General features: G+C 33.7%; 1 protein-coding gene across 1 annotated transcript in view; it reads left to right on the top strand.

Annotated features, from left to right (window-relative positions):
* LOC129219328 (rho GTPase-activating protein 7-like) overlaps positions 1-26,925 on the top strand; it is a 576,074-nt gene that overhangs the window by 147,386 nt on the left and 401,763 nt on the right. Inside the window, exon 3 of the mRNA XM_054853684.1 lies at positions 1,634-1,678. The gene's annotated coding sequence lies outside the window, so the exon portion shown is untranslated. The remainder of the gene's footprint in view (positions 1-1,633; positions 1,679-26,925) is intronic.

Raw genomic sequence — 26,925 nt, 5'->3', positions numbered from 1 at the left:
AAGTTTGGCCAAGATGTAGGACTAGTACTGTCATTACTTGAGAATTTTTCAAGATTTTTTGCTTGACGTTATCTTAGTAAAACATGCCATGTGCACATGCGCCCCGTGCTCACATGTGCCCCTATCTATCTTTATGTGCAAATCCTACTCTCCTTCTAACTACGACAACGACAAATTATGTTGAAACAAAAACCAAATCTCAATAGCTCTTTAAAAGCTCGTTACACTTTATTTTGATACACTGTATTTCTTGCGTTAATAATTAAAACTTTTATTTTCTCAGAAATAAAAGTTTTAATTATTAATGCTACAATTCAATTTGAAACTGGTCAATAAACTTTAATGAGATCTTTTGTAAAAATAATCTAAGAAAATCCTTTAAATAATTTGCTAAGATGTTTTTTTAACCTTAAAAATGATGATTTTAGCTAGAAACGCAACCTTTATCTATAATTGGACATTCACCATTCAGACAAAAGCAAGTTCTTTACAGAACATCTGATAATCCTATCTGATTAACATTCTCAAGAAGTGTTTGCCCCTTTTTGCCTTTGGATAGTTTATTTTATCTACTACCAAGCAAGGTCATTCCACACTAAATCAACAGTGTTTAAACTTCCCCATCTAGATTTCCTTGAAATTTAGTACAGGATAGGTACAGACTAAGAAAAATATGAAATTTTACCTAGGTATGTGTATTTTCCTTTATATACAGGGCTGTAAAATCCTTAAAAGCGGAGCAAAAAACGAAGGAGAGCGTTTGTTTGAATTGCTTTTAACAGCGCTCCGAATTGAGATAGCGAAAAGAAATAGGTCTCATTTTACAGCCATTTTGTCTACTATTTCTATTGATATGCAAGATTATATCGGTTACGATGTTTGAGAAAATTTTAATCTAATTAAAATTTTAAGTTTAATTTTTTAGCAAAACACGTATAGTTAAAATTTTGAAATTAATTCCATGAATACTTATTGGTTTTACACATCGCAGGTAAAAATGTAAAAATTAGTTGGTACCGACTTCATTTAAAGAATTGAAAACTGAAAAGCCTTAGCCCTGGCTATAGGGTGTTACTTACTGAATAATATTACAACGTCTGAAGAGCACTTTCAAGAAGTTCAAAAATAGCTTCCATGCAGTATTTCCAATACTGAAGGGTTTTGAAGCAAAAATAGAAAATTGTAGCTCCAAATTTCAATTTGCGAAAGGTCTGCATTAAAACTTAAAATACCTCATCAGATTCTCTTTTATTTCCTGTATAGCTGTACTCAGGAGCATATACGAGGAGCTATTAACATATAATAAAGGAATTAGTAGATTGGTGTTTCCAGCTCGAATGCCGACCTTTCAATAACTTTGAAAATGGAGCTACTCCTTTTCGGCAGCAAACCCTTCATTTACTGAATGATGTTGTGTGCAACATCGGCAGCTTTTTCTTTTTTTTAAAATAGAGTAGAAAAGTTATATCATAACCTTGCTACTAACTTACTGAGATTTATTTTTCTTATGTCAAATATGCTAAGAAAAATTAAACTGGCGCAAAGTGAAATGGAATAGCACAAAGTTACCAATTATTCTGACTGAAATGTTTTTATAGTGAATATAAATCTAACAATTAATTTTCTTCCTCAGGGCTCCAGTACGCAGACGAGTAGTGCAATGTTAGTGGAGCTCTTGGTAAGTACGGCACCTAAGTGTTTTTATACAGTTTAATTTCCACATAACATTAATCTTGGGCTTGAACTATTATGTTTCAAGTTTGCCTGTATTAGAGTCGCATTGACTCCTGACTACTTTTCAACTATCATGCGTTGATTGCCTATGTAAAAAAAATTTTACTCGATGTTTTTACAGATTTTCATATAAATGTTTGAAAAAACTAATGCTCTTCTAACTAATCATATCGTGATTATACCTTGTAGATGGCTTGAAGCCAAATTTCAATTGAGGTTGATTGGGGGAAGTTGAAATGCTAAATGATTTGTCGCATTGATGAGTCAATAATTCTTTATATTAACTTCTATAAGGAAACTGCATAACAATGCCAGAATAGTAGGGCATTGTGGGATGATTGGAAATAGTCTACTTGATGAATGTTACAAATATTTTTCTTTAAAGGAATAGTTATATTAGTACAAGAATAAATAAGTGAAACAATTCGTGAATAAATTAGTAAACAAGTGAGTGAAAAAATAAGTGAATGAACCAACAAATAAGTGAAAGAATGAATGAAAGAAAAACAATTAGTTAATGAATGACTACGAAAGTGAATTAATAAGTGAATGAATAAATAAAGGAAATAAATTATTTCACTTTGCACCAAATAGTTACTTGACAAGTTGTACTATACATTTAAAAACAAAATGTACCTAACATTTAATGAGAAAATTATGCATTGGACGTCAGTATATTTCAATAAGTATTTGAAATGTTAATGACAAAAAATGTATCAATTTATAATTACGAAAATTATTTTCAATACAAGGGGCCTCAGCCCCCTGCTGGTTTTGCTTCCCAACCCCATTTGCCACCTACGGTGGATCAATGCCGCCTGCGGCGGGTAACAATTGATGATTGTATTGCTTTGTCCTCAGGACATCCTAAAGGAGATAGGGTGACACACAGACACACAGACAGACGTGCACAGGTTTTAACAGTATAGATGCCACAAAATATTGCAATTTGAGTATCAAATTATGAAAACGGCTTTGTATTATTCTTGATCTTTGGAAACTTTTCCAACTGGAATCAACTGTATGTTTATTATCATAGATTGAAATTTTTTCAGACTCTCTGCAATGCGAACAGTGAGAAATATTTTACCCATTTCACTTTTCCCCACCACATTCTCCTACTGTTTTATTCATCGAAGAAAATTTCATAAAATATTTATTTATGATGGATTAAGCCCAAAGTACCAGTCTTTGTGGTTATTTGGCAAGGTTTACAACCTGGTAATTGAGAATAGTTGGTCATACTGCAGAAATGAAACAGAAGTTTTCATAGCTGTGAGAATACATCGTCGGCACCTTGCTAAAATTACGAATGCGAAAAATCGCGTTTTTCAGATTCGATGTTTGCCGTAGTACTCAAAAAGGGCTACTGGTTATAACTAATTCAACGATAGTTCTTTTACTTTTAAAATTATCTATAAAAATTAAAACTTTGAAAATAACCAAACGCGTCAGGTGGGGAAAAATTATATTCAGTGTTTTGGCTCTCCTGAAAAGTGCCAATTTTCACGCGTTAGTTTAGCATGGTGTCGACATTTATATGAAAATGCAGAAAGAAATATCATGACGCTAAGGCTCCTCCAAAGATGAGAACGGAAAAATTTCTTTGGTTTATCTTTCATGTTAAGCCTATAGTAACAGATTCGCTAAGGGTTAAACAAAGTGACAACCAAAGCGGCGACATTTATTTTCTTTTTATAAGGTCTTCTGGTAGACTACATCCAAAGCAACAATGGCATCATTAAGAACTCTTTCTTCCCTCTTTGGGCAGGTAATGCGTTTTTTCTTTGATAGTAGTTCCTGTGATTTGGGTCAAAGGGCTGCGAAAAATGGTCGTTTTGGGACTTGAAAAAAGTGAAACCTGCTACTTATCTTTTCAATGATGAAAACATGGTATAATTTACAGCTGACACAAAAAGAGCATCTTTAACTCTTTGTTTTATTTCAGTCTCGTTAAGTTTGTGCTTTGAGCAGATAATTTCACTTTGATTTTTTGTGAGAAAAAGCTCTTCAGCCGAACAGTCTTAACGCAATCTTTTCAATAAATATGTTCTAACACTTGCCTCGTAACGGTCGCAATACGAAGGTATTTGAATCACACATTGTGTGAAGAATTGTGCATTTTGATAGTCTATTTATACTTCGCCGATTACTTTGAGACATTACATTGAAAACGTTAATTTTTGACTATTATTCAAAATCATGCATTTCCTCACTTTGAAATAGTTAATAATTTGTTTTGAGATTTAAATAAACTTATTTTACTCATTATTTTGTTTTCAAAACTGATTGCAGATTTTGTCTTTGTAGTTTGGTAGCTCGCTGTCTTTATAGCTGAATCGTGGACAGTGACCACAAAAATATTTTCACTGACGTCAAAATGGCCATATTTTTCACGGGGGCATAAGTGTTTAGGACTAGCCATTAGTATAAAAAGAGGCTGTATATCAAATATGTTTGACTATACATCCGAATACTGGTTTTGGAATTTCGTTTTAGGAGTGGTTCAAATTATGTGATACCGAAATAAGGTGTTTTCGTATTATTTGAGCTGTGGAGTGAGTGATATACTTTCAAATCGAAACCAATGTCTTCTCATAAAACTTATATAATATCGTTTCCGTGAAGTACAATAAGCGTTTCTATTCAGACCGTAGTTTATTTTTGTGTTTTTTTTTCCATTGATTTCATCATTGAATTATATGAATGACGAGTCTTGCTCCAGGTTGAGATTAATTACAAGAAAAAGCTTAAAGTGAAACTGGTTTATTAAAAATTTAATGAAAGTGTCCATCACTTTTTAAACTCACTTTAATGAAATGAGCGTTAAAACTATTAAAGCCAACCCATTGAGAACTACCGATTTGCTGCTATCAACATTAGACATCCAACATAGAACATAATGATTAATGTTGGAGATTTACATCAAACATTACACAACAAGATTAAACATCCAACATAATCAGGGATGGACCCAGAAAGTTTTGTAAGGGGGCATCAAGTTTAAATGGCCAGCGTTATTAAGAAAGTATCAGTTTAGCAGGTGTGTCCCTGTCCATACCCCCAAGGGTGATGGCACACCCCTCATATGCTACGGAGCACTCCTCCCTCCAGCTGATCCCAAAATCTTTTCAAATTACCCCCTTCACCTAAATTTTTCTGGCTCAACGTGCGTCATAGATCATACTCCCTAAAATTCCCACAAAAGTCATATTTCTTAAGTCAGACAAGCTGTTCGCGTTACCGTATGTATTGAATATATGAGATTACTGCTATAAAATAGCTCATTAGAGACCAGGGCCGGCTCTAGTAGTTTTGCCGCCCTAGGCGAGATTGACAATTGCCGCCCCCCTCCATTGCTTGTTGTAAAGTAAATTATTCAAATACTAATCGGTAATAAACAAATTAATAAAATCATGACTTATATCCCAGTCTTAAAACTGTTTTCCGGAATAAAATACTCCAGATAGATTGGTACACTAAAAGTAATCCTGTTACTTCAAACTGTTGCTTTTCTTCCATTTGTCATTTAGAACTGAATAAATAAAAGCCTATCATTTTTTAAAACAATGGCGGGACGGGTTTGGAATCTCTAAACAAGTCGCAATCAGTAGCACAACAAGGTGTAAAACAAGGTCGAGCAGGGGCTCATAGAGGGGAGGGAAGTGTCTGAAGCAATGACGCAACTAGAAAATAATTTTAGGGGGAAGGGGCAAAAGATTTCCTCATTTGAAATGGACGTCAATCATTCTCTCTCCATCTCTCTCTCTCTTTTCCAGCAATTTTTTCAATCATATCTAATGTATACGTTGTAAAGGGTGTCCCAAAATTAACGCAAGATTTGATTTTGTTGCCATTTGTGCAAAATAGTGTTGGCATCTCTGAAAAAAAAAACAATTGATAACTGAGAGGTTAGGGTTTAAAAAAATGGATCGTTATACGATACAATAACGCGCTTTCATTATTGAACACTTGTTTCAAAAATAATGAAAGTTGAGGCTGGTCAAGCAGTTACTGTTATTGGCGCTCAGTATCGCAACACGGTAATGCACGGGTGGTTGTGGGCATGTTGACATAGACCTTTGAATTCAAATAACCCCATAAGAAGAAATTTAATAATATTAAATCACACGATCTAGGGTGCCAATTCTGATCACCGAAATGAGAGAGTACGCGACTAGGAAATGCCTTATGCAGTAATTGAAATGTTTCACTCTCTCTCTAGCTGTACGGTACAATAACACCCCATTTTTACTAACCCTAAACTCTCAACTGTCAAATTGTTCTTTTTTCATGGCTGCCAACAATTTATGGAAAAAATGGTGGCAAATTCAAATCTTGCGTTAATTTTGGGACACCCTTTATATGGAGAGAATGAGGTGATAAAACTTCTGGTTTTGGAAAGGGGTCGGTCAGTACTCGAAGATAGAGCACGTAGAAATAGAGAAGTCCAGGGATTCTCCCCAGGAAACATTTTCGAAATTCTACTCCTAAAAACGACGACTCTTTTTGACGATCTATGGTAATGTTAAAGGGTGAAAAGTTTTGAATACCCTCCCTGGAAATTTTTCAGAATTGATGTCTTTTAAACGCAATTACTCACTATATTTGTGGCCGTTATGGAAAATAATATGACTCAGAAATTGTATTTGATCTATTTTTCGATTTGATTTACGTATATCTCCCATACATCATTTCGAAATTGAAATTCCAAAAACGCAATTGTAGACAATCTTAGTGATGTCAGGGAAAAAGGGGGTACTAGGGCTCTCTCTGGAAACATTTCGAAATTGATGTTCTAGAGAGCATTCTTAAATGATGGTACCGGAAGAGGTTCAGAGATTCCTTCCCCCTAAATTTTTCGAAATTGTAGTACTAAAAATTCAATTTTCATATTTTCTGAGAACTAGAGAAAGGGGAATAAATGAAAGAGGAGAGCGGAGAACCAGTACGCCTGAAATGTGTTTAAATGAAATGTTTGATGTTACATTTTTCAGATACACTTTATTAAAAGTGCTTAATGAAAACTATAGAACATAGTTGATACTTTTTTCTGCAATAATTAGTAAAAAGTAACACTTTTAATCGTAAAAATGTATATGAAAAGGTTTTTCATATATTCTCACAAACATTTTGTGAGCAAAATGGCATTAAATGGCTCTTTCTACCCGAAATAATGATCCGATTCACTTGACTTAGGTCTCATTCGAAAGTCCGCGAAAAATACCCCTTAAGTTGACTTACTTCCTTCGAATTTCAAAAAAAAAAAAAAAAAAACCAAGGCTTTAAATCACCAGGAAAAGAGTTATAAGCATTGTTAAGCCTAATAAAACATCCATATCAAGTCGGAAATTTATCGTTTGCCAACGAACTCGGATTAAATTAACTTGAATAAAATCATTTTGGATGTGTTGCCATTTTTTTCTCGCCTGTGAACAAACAAAATTCTTGCTTTTGCTTTGAGGTAAAAATGTCTCTCTTGCCCTTTTTTATGTATTTCTAGAAAAAGATAATCAAGGATTTTAGTTGCATTAATGGAGGGTTGCGTTTAATTTATTCAGGACTTAAAGATTAACCGTTAACAAACTTTGAGAATTATTTTTTGACGGGAAATTTTAAAGTATGTATTTTCTTCTATTATTTGAGCCGAGTTGTTGAACACGCGTTACTTAACTTTTATTTTCGATGCAGACCGTGTAAAGCCGCTAGTAGATGAATAAATCAAGTAATTTGCCGCCCTTAAAATTAAAGAGAGTTTGTAGTTAAATTCCAAATTGGTTTTTGCATATCCAAACACTGATACACACTTTAAACTCTTTTTAACATTAAAGTAGCGCATCTTGTGGCACTGAAACATGTATTAATATTTTCCGAAGACTTTTAAATCGCGTAATTTGCCGCCTCTCAAATTAAACTGATTTTCTAGTTGAATTCCGAACTATGTTTTGCGTATTCAAACACTAGTACAAACTCTAAATTATTATTATTTTTTAACATTAAAGCTGCGTATCTTAAGGCACTGAAACATATATTAAAAACTTTAAAAAAAAATCAATTTCGAAATTGGCCGCCCCTAAAATCTGCCACCCTAGGCGGCTGCCTAGGTCGCCTACCCCTACAGCCGGGCCTGATCAGAGAAGAGATGATTGTTATTTTGAAAATGAACAAAAAACTCAAAATAGCAATAGCCCAGTGAACAAACCCAGTCATGACCAGATGAGTCAGGGCCCAATACAGGCTGATTTTGCTACCGTTTTTCGGTACCTTCACAAAAATCTTATTTTGAAATCGGTACTTTCACAAAAATCAAGTAATAAAATCAGTAGCTTTACAAAAACATCGAAAATTTCACAAAAATTCGCATTTTAAAATATAAAATTTGTCTCTGTTTAAAACAAAATATACTCCTAAAATAAAATTATAAGCAGGTTTATATGAACAATCGCTTAAATAGAAACCTTTTTGTAGTATTTTAACTAATTTTTAGCTGTTTCACACCAAAGTGTATTTATGCAATATTATCGCAATCTTTAAACATCTGTTTTGAGGAACAGTTTTTCTCATAATTTCCTATATTGTACACAGTATATAGACCATTAAGCTGAAATTACGATGGTATTTTTAGTACTTCTTAGGTTTTCAGTCCCCCCCCCCCCCCAAAAAAAAAACGAAACCTGTTAAAAATAATACTAGATGACATTTACACTTTTCAAACTAAAATTTCACTTGTTCCACTACTTCTTTTACAAAATTTAGGATGCGTCTAAAATTTCACAAAAACAATGCTGATAAAAAAAAACTTTCACAAAAATAGAATAATGCAATACTTTCACAAAAATAGGTAGCGAGAAAAAAATCCTGGATTTGCCCCTGTGAGTAGAAATGCCTTACAGAACTAAGCAAAAAAAGGTTAACATTGATATCATGTACTATTTTTTTGAATCTAAAATATTGAGGTTTAATAATAATCATAATAAATTTCTTGCCACAGGGTGGTCAACTGACCCTTTGACCCTTCCCTGAATCCGCCTTTGAACATAATGTTAATAGATGCTAAATGCAATGTATCGCCCATTTATGCTGAAGAAGTAGTTTGCTTTTTCTCTTCGAAACATTTCAGCACTGTTATTCGAAGAACGTAGTAAAGCTTGACCACGAAAAGAAGGCGGATGACCTTGAAGTGAAACATCATTTATGTCATTGGGAATAGGTAGAATCTGCCAGAAAACACCGAATAGTAAGAGGCATGGTCTCGCTAATCCGATCTATTCCAAAATAATAACAAACAAGCTATTACAAATGATACAAATCGTGTTTTTGCTTCAAGGTCAACCGCCTTCTTTTCGTGGTCAAGCTATAGTTGGTGAATGAAATATGAAATGCAAATGGGGCAGTCATATATTTTGTCGTGAAATTTTGCATAAGCATTTTGAAATGCTAGTAGGTGGTCTTAAATCAATTAACATCACCATGCAGGTGCTAAAATAAATCAGGGTGGAGTTCGTTAGCAATGAATTCACCGACATGGCAGTTCGAATATTCTGGTTTAAGAACAGTTAAGAATAAATTGTTTTACATTTGAGTAGCAAGGCAGGCAACGAAGTATATTTAATAGGCAGGGGTTGCAATATTAAAAGCCTCTGTTTCAGGTGATGAATTGTTTAGGTTTCTTGCATAATGACTTCTTGAAAAATGGTAATTATGGCGGCTTTCCATTAGTTTACCGACGAAGTTGAGGGTTTTCGTTTAAAAGTTTTATACTTTCCAAGAATGAATGCAAGCTTTTCAAACATTTTTGTTTTGCTTCTAGATATATCGATGTGCTGAAATTCATTCTCGACTGCTTTTGTAATTTTGCAAAAAATAAAAATAAACAAATAAAACAAATAATACGCACATCATTTAGAATAAAGGGAGGGGGGGACAGCAAAATCATTGCGCGGACAAAAGTAGTAGTAAGTGTAGATGACCACCTAACCAGCCTCAAGTTCATTTCTAATTGATCCACTTTAGCTCTGAATGTAGTGGATTTTGGAAAGGAAATAACGTTTGTAAATGAGGCATTATGAGCTAAAATAAAGCAAGTTCATTTCGAATTGATCCATTTTTGCTCTGAGCAGTGTAGACTTTGGCAACGAAATGTTACGTTCCTAATTAGAGCGTTCAGTGCTGAAATACAGGTCGAAATAAATTCAATCAACTTCAGCTCCGAATGCCTCATATGAAGCATTAAAATCAATATCCTTCGATTTTAGTCTTCAGCGGTACCGTTACTATAAACAAAACACATTCATCGAATGATCATAAGAAAAGACACACCTCAAAAATCTTCCAGTTGTGCAAATGGGGTCAGAGGTGAAAGTTTCAGTCGTTTGACGGATTTCCGTCTTTTTAAAACGGAGTGAGATGGAGCAAGATGAACCAAACCAAACCCAGTGGCACGACAGCCCATGGGGGCCAAGGCGTACTGTGCCCATGTCAGTCTTACTGACCAAGGTCTCTGGGGTGCTAGGCAGGTGTTCCGGTTAGGTGGTCAGCCTAACGCGGAACCCACGGGGTTTAGTCCCCAAGCACGCATGGTACTCATTTTATCGACCCACTGAAAGGATGAACGGCTGAATCGACCATGCCTGACCCGGGGATAGAACCAAGGCCTGCAGCGTGGAAGGGCGAAGCGCTACCACTGAGCCACTAGGCTTGGAACAAGATGAAAATTATAAAATAATAAATAATCAGTAAATGAGTTTATTTTGGGAAGTTGAGAGATTTAAAAAAAATGTATTTCGTATTTTATGATAATATTTAATAGAAATTCCTAGTGCTGAAAAACGAACTGTTAAATAAAGTAAAGTAATTTCTCATTATTCTAATTTCTAAAAAAGCATGATTGAGGCAGACAGAAGCAGAGAGATGAAAGCGCCGAAATTAACAATTTGGAGATAACCAGTACAAATGGTAGGTGAACTTTTCCTTTGTTTTGGGTCAAGCGATTACTTGTAGGCCTGGTAAAGCTTCACCGCGAAGAGAAGGCGGTTGACCTTGAAGCAAACACATCATTTGTATCGTTTGTAATAGATTGATTGTAATTATTTTGTGATAGATAGGATCAATGAAAACGACTCTCACTTTTAGGTGCTTTCTGGTTGATTCTACCTATTACAAATGATACAAAATGAGGTTTCGCTTCAAGGTCATCCGCCTTCTCTTCGTGGTCAAGCTATAGGTGCTGTTATAGAGCATGATGTAGAAAAAATTTCAATTCAAGGAATCGCATCTTTAAACTTGTTTTACTCAGAACTTGAAAAATGTCTTTTTACATCCGTTTGCTTCTCACTGCCTCAATTCTTCATTGTGTTTTTTAATATTTTCTACTTTTAAACCCTTTTCAAAGAAAATAAGGTTTTGATTTTTAAGTATTAAGTGCTGTATTCAATCCTTTTACCTACTTAAAAACTAAATTTAGGACACACCCGAATTTACACGACCCGCTATTCGTAAAATTTCTTTCTTTAGAATTTTTCCAACTCTCAACCTTGGATGCGTTGAACATTTCTGTTAATTGAATCATGTAGTAAGGGATGGGGAGCCCATGGTGCGAAACGGTGATTTACTGGAATATCACGGGGACCTGTTGGATTTTGTATCAGTGGTGAGGAAACCGTCTACAGTATTTCAAACATGTAAAAACAATTACATGGAAATACTTGAACACGTCATATATTAATAGTACAGACGCTTCAACGTGTCTCTCATACCAAAGGTATGATCCTTTGCTGACTTGCGTTATTTGAGGTGGCCGTCTTGAAAGGTAGAAAAAAGGAAAAAAAAAAAAATAGTGCGCGTCAGATACTCAGGGATGTTAAGTTTAGCATAAAAATAGTCCAATTCAAAAGATTGACGTTTCGGAAGGGACGCAAGCTCGTGGAAAATTTTTTTAAATGAAAAAATAAATAAATAAAAAATCGTCTCATCGTTTGTCAGATTTTTATACAGAATGTTCATCTTGATGTTCCAGTCATGCTAGCCTAAAATCTGAAAATTATTTGGAGGAGTATTATTAAATTGACAGCAAGAAAAAAAAAATCTTGCCGATCGTTTCTACTACAAAATGAAATGTTCCGCTTCCAATTCATCCTCCATCTCTCCGTGGTCAAGCGCGTTGTCATGTGATCTGCTGTAATCGCTTATTGCGCATGCTTCACTCCAGCTGCACGCTGCAAAATCTTCATAGACGATTTTTATTATTTTATTATATATATATATATATATATATATATATATATATATATATATATATATATATATATATATATATATATATATATATATATATATATATATATATATTCATGACTCTTGCATTATTTCCTTCAAAAAAAAAGGCATCCGCGCCCGAGAATGTCAAGACAACTTTTTCTTTCTTTTTTTGCATCTTTGTAACCCTGTTTTCTAAATGGGTTTTTTTAGCTAGTAGTTAGCCTATCTTCCATAAATCTGACGCGATTAAAACATATCTGACTATCGTTTTCTTTTTTACTAGTCTGATGGACTTTCCTAGACACACGGTCCTACATAACATACTTGCATTTGTTGGAGGTACTCGACAGGATGCAAGGTATCCCCATGCTCACCTGACGCGCTCGAGTAAATCCCTCCCCCCCCCCCAAAAAAAAACCTCATTGGGCTCCCCTACTAATGAAAGATGCTAGGAAATTATTGCAAGATCTTTAAAAAATAACAAGATCGGATATTCTTAAAGCCCTTGAGACACGGGGACTTCTTTTGAAGCCACCATTTTCTAATTTTTCTTTTAGCCAACTCAACTGATGCTGTAGCTTCAATTGACTGAAAAAAAATTAAATAAAAAAGTTTTTGACTTCAAAGGAAGCAATCGTGCCTGAAAAAGTTAAAATGAGAAGAGCTTTGTTCGCCAAGATTTTTACCGGAACAAATCCTTTCAGGATCTATAATCTTTTCCAAAGAAAGGTTTAACAAACTGAAATTGATAAAGATAATCTAGGGAACTCAGTAGTGCAAGTACATTGGACAAAGATTGGTGCAATTTTATTTGAATTTGTAGAAAATTAAAAAAAAAAAGAATTTTGATTACTTAGTAAAGACCTTGGCTTCAGTTTAATTTAGGAAAGTAGCGTTTAGGAAAACAGTTATCAGTTCTATGTTTAAAAACCCGTAAGTTAACGAATATAAACTTTTGTTTACCTATTTTTATCGTGTGACTTCAGTGATTGAGTCCACTTTATCTAGAGATTCATTTTCACTTCTTTATCTTTAAAAAGTTAAAGGATAAAAAAGAATAATTGTATAGAAAACTTTCATTTTACTATAATAACAACTGAAAACTTTCTATTCTCGGTTCAGAAGCGCAAAATGCTTATTTTTACTGGTAAATTGTGGTTATTATCATTGTTATTATTCACTTCTTTTTTTTTTTTTTTTTTTTTTTTTTGCTACAGTAGAGCGTGGGAGTAAGTTTGCCGGGAGCGTTTCAGACACTATAGGTACGTCACTGTTTTCGTTGGTGAATATTAAGATTCAAGATTTGTTGTCATCAATATAAGAATGTTAAAAAGCGAACACTTTGACCTTTAATCTGGGTGACGTCAGAAGTGGAACGACTTGATACTGACCTTCTAACACCTGCATAATTTAAATCATCATTATGCAGTCGTGCTTATTATCACAATTTCGACATTAACTAAACATTTTCCTTTTCAGCCTAAAAAGTATTAAAAAGCTATAATTTAATAGGATGTACCATATTTTTGCCTTGTTATACAAAAGCTTCATGATTCAATGTTATTGTCTTGAACTTCTTTTACTAATAAATTCCCTATAACGACAGTTCTATTGATATGTTTAATGGATTATTTGATACATATACAAGCCCAGATTAGGCCCAGGCTCAAGGGTCCGTATTTCTTTTTGTAGTTCATTATATTATAGAATTTGCATTTACTGGGTTATAAATATAAAATTACAAAAAACGAAATAATTCTGACTTATTTTTTTTTCTATATTTTCTGTATTTGTGGTTAAAATAAAACCTTCAGTTTATTTTCATAGCAAAATTTCTGAATTGTTGCTTTAAAATTTTATTGCAGTTTGTACAAAAGGAATAAATATTTTATTTTAAAAACTTTTTTTTATTGTTTTTCGGAGCACTTTTAGTTTTATTCATACTACTTATATGAGAGTTGAGGACCAGCATAGATTCCAGACCAAGGGCCCTACTATGGCTAAATCGGGCCCTGTACTGTTAACGTATAAGGAAAAAAATTAAAATTGGTCTCTTCAATATGATTTTACGACGCAGGTATCCAAGTGAAGAAATGAAGTAGATAACGAATTTTGTTTATATTAAGGTGATACATTTTTTAAAAAAAAAGCTCTCACGATGGTTATTATTTTGTGATTTTTGTAATTAAAAGTACTTCCTGACAAAGATGCGTAGTTGTTTTCATTTTAAGAAAAACTTATTTTAGAAAACAGTTTTTTGCCTTTTTATAAAAGGTTTTATATCAGACTCTAATGATGAAAAATTTCCGTCGGAAACAATGTTAGTTTCACCGCCAGCGCCGTCGAAATTGCTGTGTTAATAATTTTTCTTAATTATCGAGAAATGTGTTGAACATAAAGTAGCTTTTTAATGCGTTTTTATGAACGCCCTTTTTTTTTTGACTCTGTCCTTGAAAATTCTCTTCGGAGATATCGTTTTTACAGTCGTTGAATTTTTTTTAAGAAAAATTTTGTTGATAAAAACAGTCTCATTTTTAGGTCGAAATCCTACCAGTTTGTTACTTTATATTTATTCGTTTATTTATTACTCTAGACGATAAACAGTTGTGAGAACTTAAAAATTTAGAATTAATCCTGATCAAGTGTCAAAGTGTTGTAACGACTAGTAAATTTAAAATTAATCATGGCCAAGATACAAACAAAGTGTCGTGACAACAAACAATAGCAAATTTAGAATAAATCAGGACGCGAACATTTTTTTTTCACGACGTTACTTTCTCCTGTATGAACTTTGTGTGGGAAACCTATAAATTTCTTACATATAGCTTTTGTAGTTGTAGGTTGGCAAAAAGAGAAACATGTAGCAAAAAGTTGGAATCAAGATCTTAAATCTCTATATATAAAAATGAATGTTTGTCTGTATGTCATCCATGAACTCAAAAACTACCCGGCAAATTTGGCTGAAACTTGCACCGTTTGTTATTTTTGGTACTGGGAATGTTTATAGACCAGTTCGAAAAAAATCCGATCGATAGTTCCTTTTTTATTCCAATTTAAGTCACAATCCATTGGATAAATACGAATAAAATTATCGGCTGCAGAAATTAATTCGCGTGAAAGATCTCATTGATGAGAAGTTAGCTGTTGCCATTTTTCTTGAGTTTGAACAAATAAATTCTTTCTTTATTGTTTTATGGCTTTTCATGCAACGGGGGGGATTTAAAACTTTTCTATTTGATATTTTTAGCGATTGATTGATCTTGCAAACTGCGTGAGTCCAAAATTTGAGTACAGTCACGGCTTTACTTGATACCTGGACCGATTATTATGAAAATTGCTATATATATGTATTTTTCCACGGAGAAGGTGCATAATATGCTCATTGAAGCCACTCGCCACCAGGTGGCACTGCAGAGTAGCAACTTCTGCTCCGTTCAACCGATTGTCATGAAAATAAGTATAATGATGTATTTTTTTGTTGGCGTAGCAACGCGCGTCGGGTACAACTAGTAATTCAATATTTACTGGTTTCGACTCTTCATCTCTGGATGGATTTCTCTTTTGATAAGCGCATATTTGGCAAGGCATGCACAGCACACACACACACAATATATAATCAATAGCTTCAATTCATCCTTGCATGCATTAAAAAAAATAATGATAATATAAAAAAAAAAACACTGGAACTGTTCACCATCCATTTAAGGCATCTTAACTCAACTTTAAATAAGCTGTAGTTGTCAGCGCATATCAATCGACAGAGGGTTCTTCTTGCTTCTAAATATTATTTCTCACTTTTGCTTCGTTGTGACTGAAGCATAAATAATGGCGAAGGAAGTGTCAAATCTTAAAAAGGAAGAGATCGACTTGAAGTGGATGCGTATGGGCAGCAATCCAAAAAAACACCCGACTGAGTACCCAGTAGCTGGTGTTTATTCTAAGTCCTTCAAAAATGATTTCTTCCAATTTTGTGCGGGCGTTGCTTGATTCATTGTTTTTTTATCGGAACTTCAACGTTTCCAGAGAACTTCAAAGCGAGACACTGCTTTAGTGTTTGTCGATTTTCAATGTCCTTCCAAAAAAAAAATTAAAAATTAAAAAAAATAATTAATTTGAATTTTGACATCTTGAATTCAAATTATGTTTTTTCAATCACGTGTTTTTTTTGTGTGTGTGTGGGTTTGTGTATGTGTGTGTAGGCGTGTGTTTGTGTCTGTGTGCAGGCATGAGTGTGTGTTTGTATGTGTGTGTAAGTGTGTGTGTAGGCATGCGTGTGTGTATGTATGCGTGTAGGATATGGACGCAACCTGGAGACGGTTTTCGCTAGAGGAGCAGCATCGTGAGGCCAGTCGACGGTGGTGCAGGCAGAGGGAGGCGGAGGGGGGAAATAAAATCATAGCACGCCAAAAACAGTCAAGTGAGAACAATAAGCAATCGTGATTGCTCAAAAAAAAAAAAAAAAAAAGTTTAATAGCGGTTGTGTGGCATGGGGAAGGGGGAATCATTTCAAGTTGTTAGACTTGATTAAAATTGCCGATTATCTGGTAGTTATCGAATCAGTTTGCTTTCACAGAAACTGCTATCTGCAAAAGAATGAAAAAGTTTTACGTTTTGTATGAATTCAAGTATATAGTATATAAGGGATAACTTTGCTCAACTGTACTTCTAAAACTACTTTAAATGTTTGCTTATTTGTCACATATATCTGACATTAGATTATTTGACAGTAGCTACTTTTATTTGCTTCTTTTTGAAAAAAAAAAAAACTGCTAAATAATTACCTTTTTCAGGTTTGTTATGGTCATTTTACCACGTAGTGTGAGGCAAAATGAATATAAATTGAAAATATGAAATGACTCATTAGTGAGTAAAATCAATTGGAAAACTAAGTAACACTCACATTATTTGTTTATATATTTTACCAATAGTGCTTGAAAATACAGAGCTAAAAAAATGGTAGCTGCACAAAAGTTGTCATCAACTTTTCTTCCATACCTTTGTCCAACCACCGGCAGATAGTGTCGAAGAGAGGAATCGTGGTGTCTCTAGTTTAAACTTAATCTTAGACCGTTTACTGAATTGCGACTTTTTTTTTCTTGGCATAGTCGTGAAGCAACAGCAAACGTTTTCTTTCCCCGCATTTCATACTCATCTTGAAGACATGTGTAACCGACTTTAACTTCTATTAGCACCAGGGGCGGATACAGACTACCACTTTAGGGGGGAGGGGGGGTCCTGCTAATGTCCCCCACCCTGCACCATGAACAAACCTACGGTTTTGGGTACGCAAAATTTTTGAAATAGCTTGGGTGTCAATAAAAAGCACCAAATCGGACAGGAGTAAGGCCCCGTAATTGGTATAAACATTGCAAATCTGTTTCATAAGCAATGAATAGAAGTAATAGCGCCTGCCACCAATAAAATCACTGTATTATGAAATCAACCGTTTCATAAAATTAAATATGGAGAAACAGAATTATTACTACATCAAAACATGTTAGGATCATCCTTTAATAAAATCATCCGCGCCGTTTTACAAAATGAAACTTTAGATGTTAAACGCGGAAAAGAAGAAAAGAAATAGCTTTTTTTTCATTCTTGTCTGAATAAATCCAGAATTTTCTTTCTTTTTTGAAAGCAGTGTGGTACTAAGTTAACAAATTCAACATTAAAAAAAAAAAAGGTCCAAGTGCGAATTGTACGTTTTTTTTCGGGGGGGAGGGTTGAATGAGAAGGAAAAAAAATGAAGCATACACAGGAGAGCTATTTGATAGCCATCTATTTATAGTTGGGGCAAACCCAACTTGGCAGCGTCGTAATGCTGTCATTAGGATCTGCGTATCCTGCACAATGTTGCCAGGTTAGCTTTGCCCTAACTATAGTTGGCGCAAGCTGTTTCCACTCACAGACCTCTGTTGCGACTTGCAGATTGCCAGACCTGTCAACTGACCACAAAGTTTCAATCAGTTCGTGCTCATTCAACTACATACAGAAGAGATTGACAGTTCCTTTTTGCATTCATTTTGAGTTTGAATTGTTAGATGCTTAAACGTCACTACTATAGTGTGAAAGATAAGTTCGAAGTTTTGCGAAATTATGATAAGTTCTTTGAATGTAGCCATCGTGATGCTGCAATTAAATTAGGGATTGCTCAAACTGTTCCGTTCAACATTATAAAACAGCGGCAAGTTACAAAAACTTTTATAAACTTCCGAATGATGTTGAATCTTTACTTTCATATTCTGTTACTCAAACAACAATAAATCAATATTTTAAGACCTTTGTGTATTAAAAAATGTTCCTTATGTAAGTTAAAATGTTAACTGCGCATTTTGAGACAAAAAAAAATAAATAAATAAACGTAATTCATTTTTATCGTAATCGTATTTTTTATAATCATAATTCAATTTCTTGTTTAGAAACTTTAAAACATTATATTTTTCTTATGTGTAGGTATGCCGGTTTATAAAATCAGCCGTTTTTTAAAGTCAAATATCTTCCGAACGAATGTGATTTTAATAAGTGGCGGGCACTGTATTTCCCACATTTACTTTTAAAAAAAATTAATAAATTGAAATCGTTTACATTTTATGCATACAGTGTTTACACACAATGCGGGCGAATACTGTTATCGACGGTTTAGGGGAGGTAAATGACCCCCATGATCCTCCTCTTGTATCCATTCCTGATCAGAATCAACTGTGTGCATGCTTATCTGCAAACATTTCCGGGTTGCTTTCAAATTCCTTAAGGAAATTTTTTCTTCAAGACGGGACATTGTTGAGAAGTTGAAATAAAAGTCAACTTCAACTTTGTCAGTTACAAAGGAAACGCCTGTGAAGATATTAAGTATGTAATCATCTGGTCTTCGTAATGTTCGGCTTTTTCAGTAATAAAAAAAAAAAGTCAAAAAAAAAAAACTATATCTAATAAGCTCCTTTTAAGTTAATTGTTGAACGGTACTCGAAACGCGTTCTTTGGTAAATTTGTATTTTCAAATACTTGTTGACTATTTTTTCAATAGTTGTCAGTTTTGTTGCCCGCGTGGTTCTTTTTGCTACAGTTGACAGTTGTGTGGGTCGTTTTTACTACCATAACCCAACTGTTATCCTTTAACCCCATTCATTTAAGAGGAAGAGCATTATGCATTATTGTAATACAACATAAAACGAATTAAAGCAGAATGGTACGCGTGTTGCTGATAAATATTTCAAGTTATGACATAAATGGCTTTCCAGATCCGTTTGCCAATTGCAAGTCTCTAATGCCCGAAGCAAAGATAAGACATCTTTTCTACATTTTCTTATTTTTCATTCTTACTCTTTCATGTTTCTTTCGTTCTATTCGCGCTTCTTGAGCAGATTTGTAAAAGAAATACAAACTTAATGGCTAATTTATTATAAAAAATGTCTGTTCACTTGTTTATTCGTTACGCTGAGTTTTAGATCCGTATTAATTTGCATTTGCTGCGTATGGTTGCAGTGGGTTTTAATTTCTTTCCAACTGTTTATTCAAATCTTTTGTGATATCGAAATGGATGATAATATGCATTTAACACAATGGATGATAATATGCAATTAATTTGCTTAACTGCTGGTAAATCGGTAATTTTAAGAGGGAAAATATTTTCTTTCGTAAAGTGTTTACCGTTTTTACCTTAACCAAATTTTGATTCACTTGAAATATTTAAGATTGTATAAACGGGTTATTGTGGAGTATTTTTATTTGAACTTAATACTTTCATTTTTGTATTTTATAAAAGTAGCTACTTTTCGAAACTTGACTGCTAGTTCTGCAGGACATTTTATCTGTTTGCATTTGATTTTATAAATTTCTTAGGAATAATTCTTGATCATTAAACTTTTAAATAAATAATGGCATAATTTATTGACTGCAAATAATTGCATTTTAAAGTAGTCTATTCAGGTAAGTAGCAAAACTAATTGAGATAATTACAATACACTTTAAACACAAAATAGAAGTATAACTCTGATTATTAAGTTTAAATGATTCTTCCAAATAAATTACTATGAACTTAGGACACGATTTTAGTAATGTCTGGCTTGTAGTTAGTTATCTTAGACCAGCATTACCCGATGCAGTCCACAATTTTATTTGTGACCCGGTATCTGTAATGTAGACAGAGCACGCATTCAAGTTTTAGAACATAAAAAGTATCAATTTATTTGATATCTTTCGTTAAAACTTCAACCCCCCCCCCCCCCCCCAAGAACAAGGGCGCACCCCCTCAAATATCGCAAAGACCCCCAAAAGCACGAGCCCCCTCAAAAAAAGTGAAAAATACCCTTTAAAATGCCCTTTCCCCCTAATATTTTCAATGGCGCAGTCTGCGCCATGACCCCTCCTCCCCCCAGGTGAGCACCCCTGGGTTGCACAGTGTTAAAGTTAAGAGAGAAAGTCATGAGCGGTGACTTACAACAAGAACGAAACTTTCAAATGTTGTGTCTGAGTAATCGTTATTATTCTTTTTGTATGTGTGTGTTGTGCGTGCTTACATAGTTTTGAAATTCCTTAGTTTTGTTTTTCTGTAACAGGTGCAGCTTTAAAGTAATGTTAATAATAAAGGATAACTTGAGTTATGAATTGTAAATTAGACATTTTCCAAATTACTAAAATGTTTAGAGAATGTTTATAAAAATGTAAGAAACAATTTCTTGATTTGTAACGTAGTTCACTGCAGAATATTTTATATCAATTATATAAGCAGATGGCTGTACATATATTTGCATCTACATTGATGAATAATGTAGCCATTTAGTAAGAAACATTTTGAGAATATGTGCAAAAATTAAAACGTGCTGCAAAAAATGAAAAAAATTGTTTTCAGAGAGAAAGTTTTTTTTCTTCTTTTTTCTCTTTCAAGCGCCCTCGACTAGAGGTGCGACATCGATGACAAAACATCGATGTTAGAAATTAAAACATCGATGGTATTGATACATCGACCAAAAAACATCGATGGTTCCAAACATCGATGTTTTAAAACATCGATCTTTTTATCAGTGTATACCATACATTTTTGAATATATTACACTAATTTAAGCAATACAAAAGAATACGTACCCGAAGAATATATTGAAAATACTGAACTTCAAATCATGAATATAATTTAATAAGGATATTTTCGCTACATCTTGGTATTATAATAGGACAAAAATTGATAATAAGACAAGCACCAATTAATAAAACTAGTTATAGTAATAAGGAAATATTTTCAAACTGAATGAAACTAAAAGTAAATTTACATCAAAAAGGAATTTAAGAAAAAATGTATCATAGCACTTACCGTCAGTTGAATGATGAGAAAAAGTTGTGTTCATTAATTTAAAAATACAAAATCAATTCTAACAATTATTTTTAAGAGCAAGAAATATGTGTTGTACTGTTAGTTAATAATTAAACACAAATTGTAAGTAATAGAGGGACGATTTGTTGGGGGAAGTCGATAAGTAATCCCGAATATTGGTGTTGACAATTTTGAGAAAAAGAAGTTTGTTTACTTTGTCCCCCAGAAGTGCATTTCTCTTTTCGCAGACTATACCACCAGTCAGAGAAACATCTCTTTCCGATGGAACAGAAGTTGCCATCACTATCAAATACTTTAAAGCAACTCTTACCAGCTCTGAATTTTTAAAGTTACAATTTTCACTGTAGTAACGTATAGGATATTCCTTTAGTTTAAGAACAGAATCCTTGAAATAGACTGCACGTTCTCGCACCAGACTACCAGTGTCAGGTTCTTCCAATAGCTTTGACCACTTCCTCATTCTGTAGTTAATCTTCTACTATTTTGTAGTGATCTTTCCAAAAATCATCCTCTACACAGAAAATTTGATCTTATAAAATGGGTGCAAAAAAATGTTTTTTTTTTTTTTTTTTTTGGCAACTCCATGAGTAAACTTAATTACCAAGCGAGAAAATTAGAGCAAATTTTATGATAATTTTCAATTAAAATGCAAAAACATCAACATCGAAAAAACATCGAAACCAAAACATCGATGGTCCGAAAACATCGAAAGTAAAACATCGATGTTAAAAACATCGATGTTTTAACAAAAACATAGATGTTTCCAAAACATCGACATCGATGTCGCACCCCTACCCTCGACCCTTCCTTCCGGTTTCACACTCCGCTAGACTACTTCGTCTTGACTGTTTAAGAACCATTATGGATATACACTGTATAACCAAAAGTATTAGAGCACCTTAAAACATTCTCAATTTAACTGATTTCTTGGGAAATTAAGTGACTTATTCCTCTGTAACATTTGTCTCATAAAAAGATATACTTCAGCTGTCCTGAAAAGTAAATCATCCATGCATTTAAGGGACCAGCTAAAAAATTAAGAAAATAAAGAAAGCTTATCTTTTTGTAGAAATATCACTTATATTCACGAAGATATAAGTATTTCTTTCAAAAATACAAACTTTTGTTGAAGGTTTTTGGCTGATAACGCGTAGAGTTTTCCATAAAATCCTACATACCTTTCCGAAAATCTGTCAAAGTATAAAAGTAAAATAATACTAAAATTTGGAGTAATTGAAATTTTGATGAAATATGAACGTTTATAAAGAAACTAAATTTTTCACTTCGCAAGCGTGAAAATTATCAATTTGCAACTTTAATAATCTGAAACCCAAGTAGATCTGGAAACTTATATGAGAAAGGAAAAGTTATTGTTCAAAAAATACATTGAGCGTAAAAAATATTTAAAAGGCCGCAACATTCTATTTCCGAATTTATAGCCCTCAAAGGTTTCAAGTGGTAACTTTCTTTTCATGAATAACTTTTAAGACATTTCGACAAAACTACTAAATCCATTTTCTCGCTTTAAAAATCAACTGTTTTATATGTCTTTTTTTTTTTTTTTGATGCTAATAATGAATTTTGACTGACGTCTCAATTCAATTTAGAATCCAAACGTCTAAACTGTACAGATCAATGGCATTCCGAAGCATAAAATATGACACTTAGTGCACTACCAAGCAATGAAATTACCGTGTGTTTTTACTTCTGTAATCATTTTTTTTTTTCTTTGCTGTTAAAAATCGGTGGGGCATAACCCTAAGTCTTGTGGAGCGCAACGATTGTTTCGCTAATGATACACCAAGCTTCACTTCACAAACGTCACATCTCAGAATATATCATTAAATTCGGAACGGATGGTTATTTTTGCGAGTGGGCTAACATTAGGACAATATTTTCTCCCATCCATCACTAGAAAAGCTATTTAAAGGATGGGACAGTTTTAAAATTAGTCTTACCGTGTGAACTGTTGTTAATGACAAGGTTTTGTTGAGTCCGATGACAGTGCAAAGAGTTTAATGAAGGCCACATACAACATATTCTTAAACCCTTTGAGGCATAGTGACTTCGTTTGCGTCAACCTAGACTCATAGTTTTTTTCACCAAACTGACACAGTGGCTTCAAATGAACGCACATGCTCTCAGCTACGTAATTTTTTGTTCTGGACATTCTTAAAAACTTGCGGATGTATTCTTTCGGTGAATTACTTTACCTATCGAGATTAAAAGCAATAAACTTTTGGATTTTCGTGCAAAAAAACTTGACTTTTTCTTATTCGGGGAAATTCTCGTACTGGTGGCTGAGTGTACTCAAACTACTCGTCAAAACCTTGTTTACTAACATATAAGTAGGTGCAAGTTCATGATCACTGTGTTGACGCTGTGTCTCAGTTGATCAATCTTCTTTCGCATATGAAATATGTATTGACTCACGCAATTTAAAATTAACAAACATCTCTTGCAATCTCTTGGAAATAGATTTAACGAACATATTCGTATGCGAAGCGTTATTGAAAATATTTAAGAATGAAAAAGTTCTTTTAAAAAGTTTTAAGAATTCTGTCTAGCAAAAAATATGAAGATTATTGAAAATTGAAAAACAAATAAATATATAGTTTGACAAAGGCGACCGTTCATGACTTTGAAAAGGACATTTAAAACTCAAAACTAGAAACTTCATGAAAATTTACTTTTTAGAAGAAAAAAATGAATTAATTATCACAAGCGATTTGAATGACATAGTTTCAAAAAAAAGTGATATATGTTTCTTAATTAAGTCTCATTAGGTAATGTAAGCTGTTAATTACGTATAATAGTTGACAATTTTACCACAAGCTTCATATAATTTCTGCATTATATTAATGTATGTCAATTGATGTTTCGATGTAAGAATTTTATAAATATCCATAAACATTTTTAGCACAATCAGTGTTTCTGAGAAACTATTTTAATATTTCTTTGCTTCGTTGCAATACATTAAAATTGAAGATACTGGAAAAGTAAATTATACCTTCGACTTTTATGCTACATTTTCGAAATTTTTTCTACATGGTTATTCAGTTTAAAACTTGTTCAGTACAAACTTTTCCCATCTGTTGACAAATAGTCATAGGAAGTTAAATATAATCGCATTTGTTTTCTGCAATTTGTGAACAGAGATATAATAGTTTCTCAATAATTGAATGATTAAATTTAGATGTGATTTAAACACAATCAAAATTTCAGGGTATCCATAGTAATATTATTGTTATTATTTTATACATTTGAAAATTTTCTGTGTCTGACATAATGAAAGGTTTTTGTACGGAATAAAATTGAATGTTTTTCAGCTTGTTATCCAATAAATCTATTTTACTTTTATTGGAGAATGAATTCTACAATTGAAATCAAGTGGCCAAAAAGGACCACAGCTGTTGTTATTCAAATGAAGAGTCTAAAAATAAAACCAGCCTATCCTATTTTTATGAAATTGAGCTGTTGATACCGTTTAGTTGCTCATAAAGGCATTTTGCCCGGATCTTATTTTGTATGCCAAACAACGTCGATTAACCAAAAGAAAAACAATTCCTGATAAGAACTATATCCGTTTGCTTTGGTGATTGAATAGTTTTTATGAAGGAAAGTAATTTTCCTCTGGTTCTTCTGAAAGATTTGTGTCGAATGAACCTCATGCAATATGCCCTGGAGGCAACTATTAAGATTTATTTCAAGTTGCCTCCCGATGCTTACTTTAGTATCTAATAACTTCGGTGATAATATTCTATTATGCCTAATACTAGAAGGAGCTGAGAAGTGCATTACTTGGTGAAAGTAAGGGTAAGAACTGTTGAGGGAAATAAAGGGTGCCCCAAAATTAACGCAAGATTTGAATTTTCCGCCGTTTTTGCAGTAATTGGTTGGCAACCCGGAAATATGGACAATTTGACAGTTGAAAGTTTAGGGTAATCAAAAATGGAGTGTTATACGATACAATAACGCGCTTTCATTATTGAACAATTGTTTCAAAAATAATGAAATTTGAGGCTGGTCAAGCAGTTACTGTTATTGGCGCTCGGTATCGCAACACGGTAATGCACGGGTGGTTGTGGGCTTGTTGACATAGTCCTTTGAATTCAAATAACCCCATAAGAAGAAATTTAATAATGTTAAATCACACGATCTAGGGTGCCAATTCTGATCACCGAAATGAGAGAGTACGCGACTAGGAAATGCCTTATGCAGTAATTGAAATGTTTCACTCTCTCTCTAGCTGTATGGTACAATAACACCCCATTTTTACTAACCCTAAACTCTCAACTGTCAAATTGTTCTTTTTTCATGGCTGCCAACAATTTATGGAAAAAAAATGGTGGCAAATTCAAATCTTGCGTTAATTTTGGGACACCCTTTATAAACCAGAACAAATTAACGTTAGTTTAAAGCTTCTATTCGCTTTGACCTCCCGGGTTTTCAGCAAACATATTTGAAACTCCAAACACTGGTGTTATATTGCCAAACAACGTTAGTTAACCTCAAGAAATAAATTCCAGAGAAGACCCACTGATTTCTCCCCTCTAAATTAAGTTTCATGCCGAAAAGTAATTTTTCCAAAAGTTCTTCAAATAAAAACAACTTGACTCAATTGAACCTCATATAATATCCTTGGAGGAAACGATTGAGATTTATTTCCAAGTTGCCTCCCGTTGCTCACTTTAGTACCTAATAACTCCTGTGTTAATATTCCATTATACGGAATAGAAGGAGTTTTAGAATGAGTTATTTGGTGAAAGTAAGGGGAAAGTATAACTGTTGAGGGAAATAATTGACCAGAACTAAGTAACGGTAATTTGAAGCTTCTCTTTGCTTTGACCTCCTGTTTTCGGTAAACTGGTTTGAAACGCAACAAATGTTTGTATTGCGTTAGCTGTAGTCGCGTGCGGCTACGCTGAGCTTCAGGCACCTTACTGCGAAGCCTATTTATTGCTTCCAGCCCAATTCAACTCGAAATGTGATCGCCTAGATTTTTTCTGGATTTGAATGTAGATATTCCTTGCCAATGCCTGGGGGGTTAGCTCTGCAACGAAGATCATATCGATCGCAGCGTGAAACATAACATGGTGGGTGGTGAATTTTCTGCAATTCACAATATGTTCTACTGAAAAGGACAGCCCAAATAGAACGTCGGGCCATCAGATAAGGAAGTGTGCTTGCTGCTTTAAATGTTTTCTGTGTACTTTTTGGTTTCTGCTCATAGCATTGATTGTATTATTTATTATATTTCGCAGCAAGTTCACGGCAAAGACAATGAACCTCAAAAAGTTGTATTCATATGAGAAGTTTTCAACTTCTGGAGCTTATATTGTTCTTTTCTCTTTTACGTTCCAGCGTGGTACACAATGTTTTGCCTGTTGTCACTTTTTGAACATCCCCATAGTGGTGGGTTTTTTTTTTCTGTATCAGTTCCTTATGAGGTCAGGTTTTCCTAACAGGGTCTAAAAATAAAATAGGCCATTCCTTTGAATTTAAATGAAAAAAGAAATAAAATAATATATAAAAGAATTTGAGTTCTATGTCAGAGGTTCCCAAACTTCAGACCTCCGTGGACTCCCTTTGGAAAAATTACAAACTTC

The sequence above is a fragment of the Uloborus diversus genome, chromosome 3 (assembly GCF_026930045.1).
Source record: "Uloborus diversus isolate 005 chromosome 3, Udiv.v.3.1, whole genome shotgun sequence".
In the NCBI taxonomy this organism is placed as follows: domain Eukaryota; kingdom Metazoa; phylum Arthropoda; class Arachnida; order Araneae; family Uloboridae; genus Uloborus; species Uloborus diversus.
Note: the sequence above shows the minus strand (reverse complement) of the source record. Positions and strands in the feature narration are given on the sequence as shown.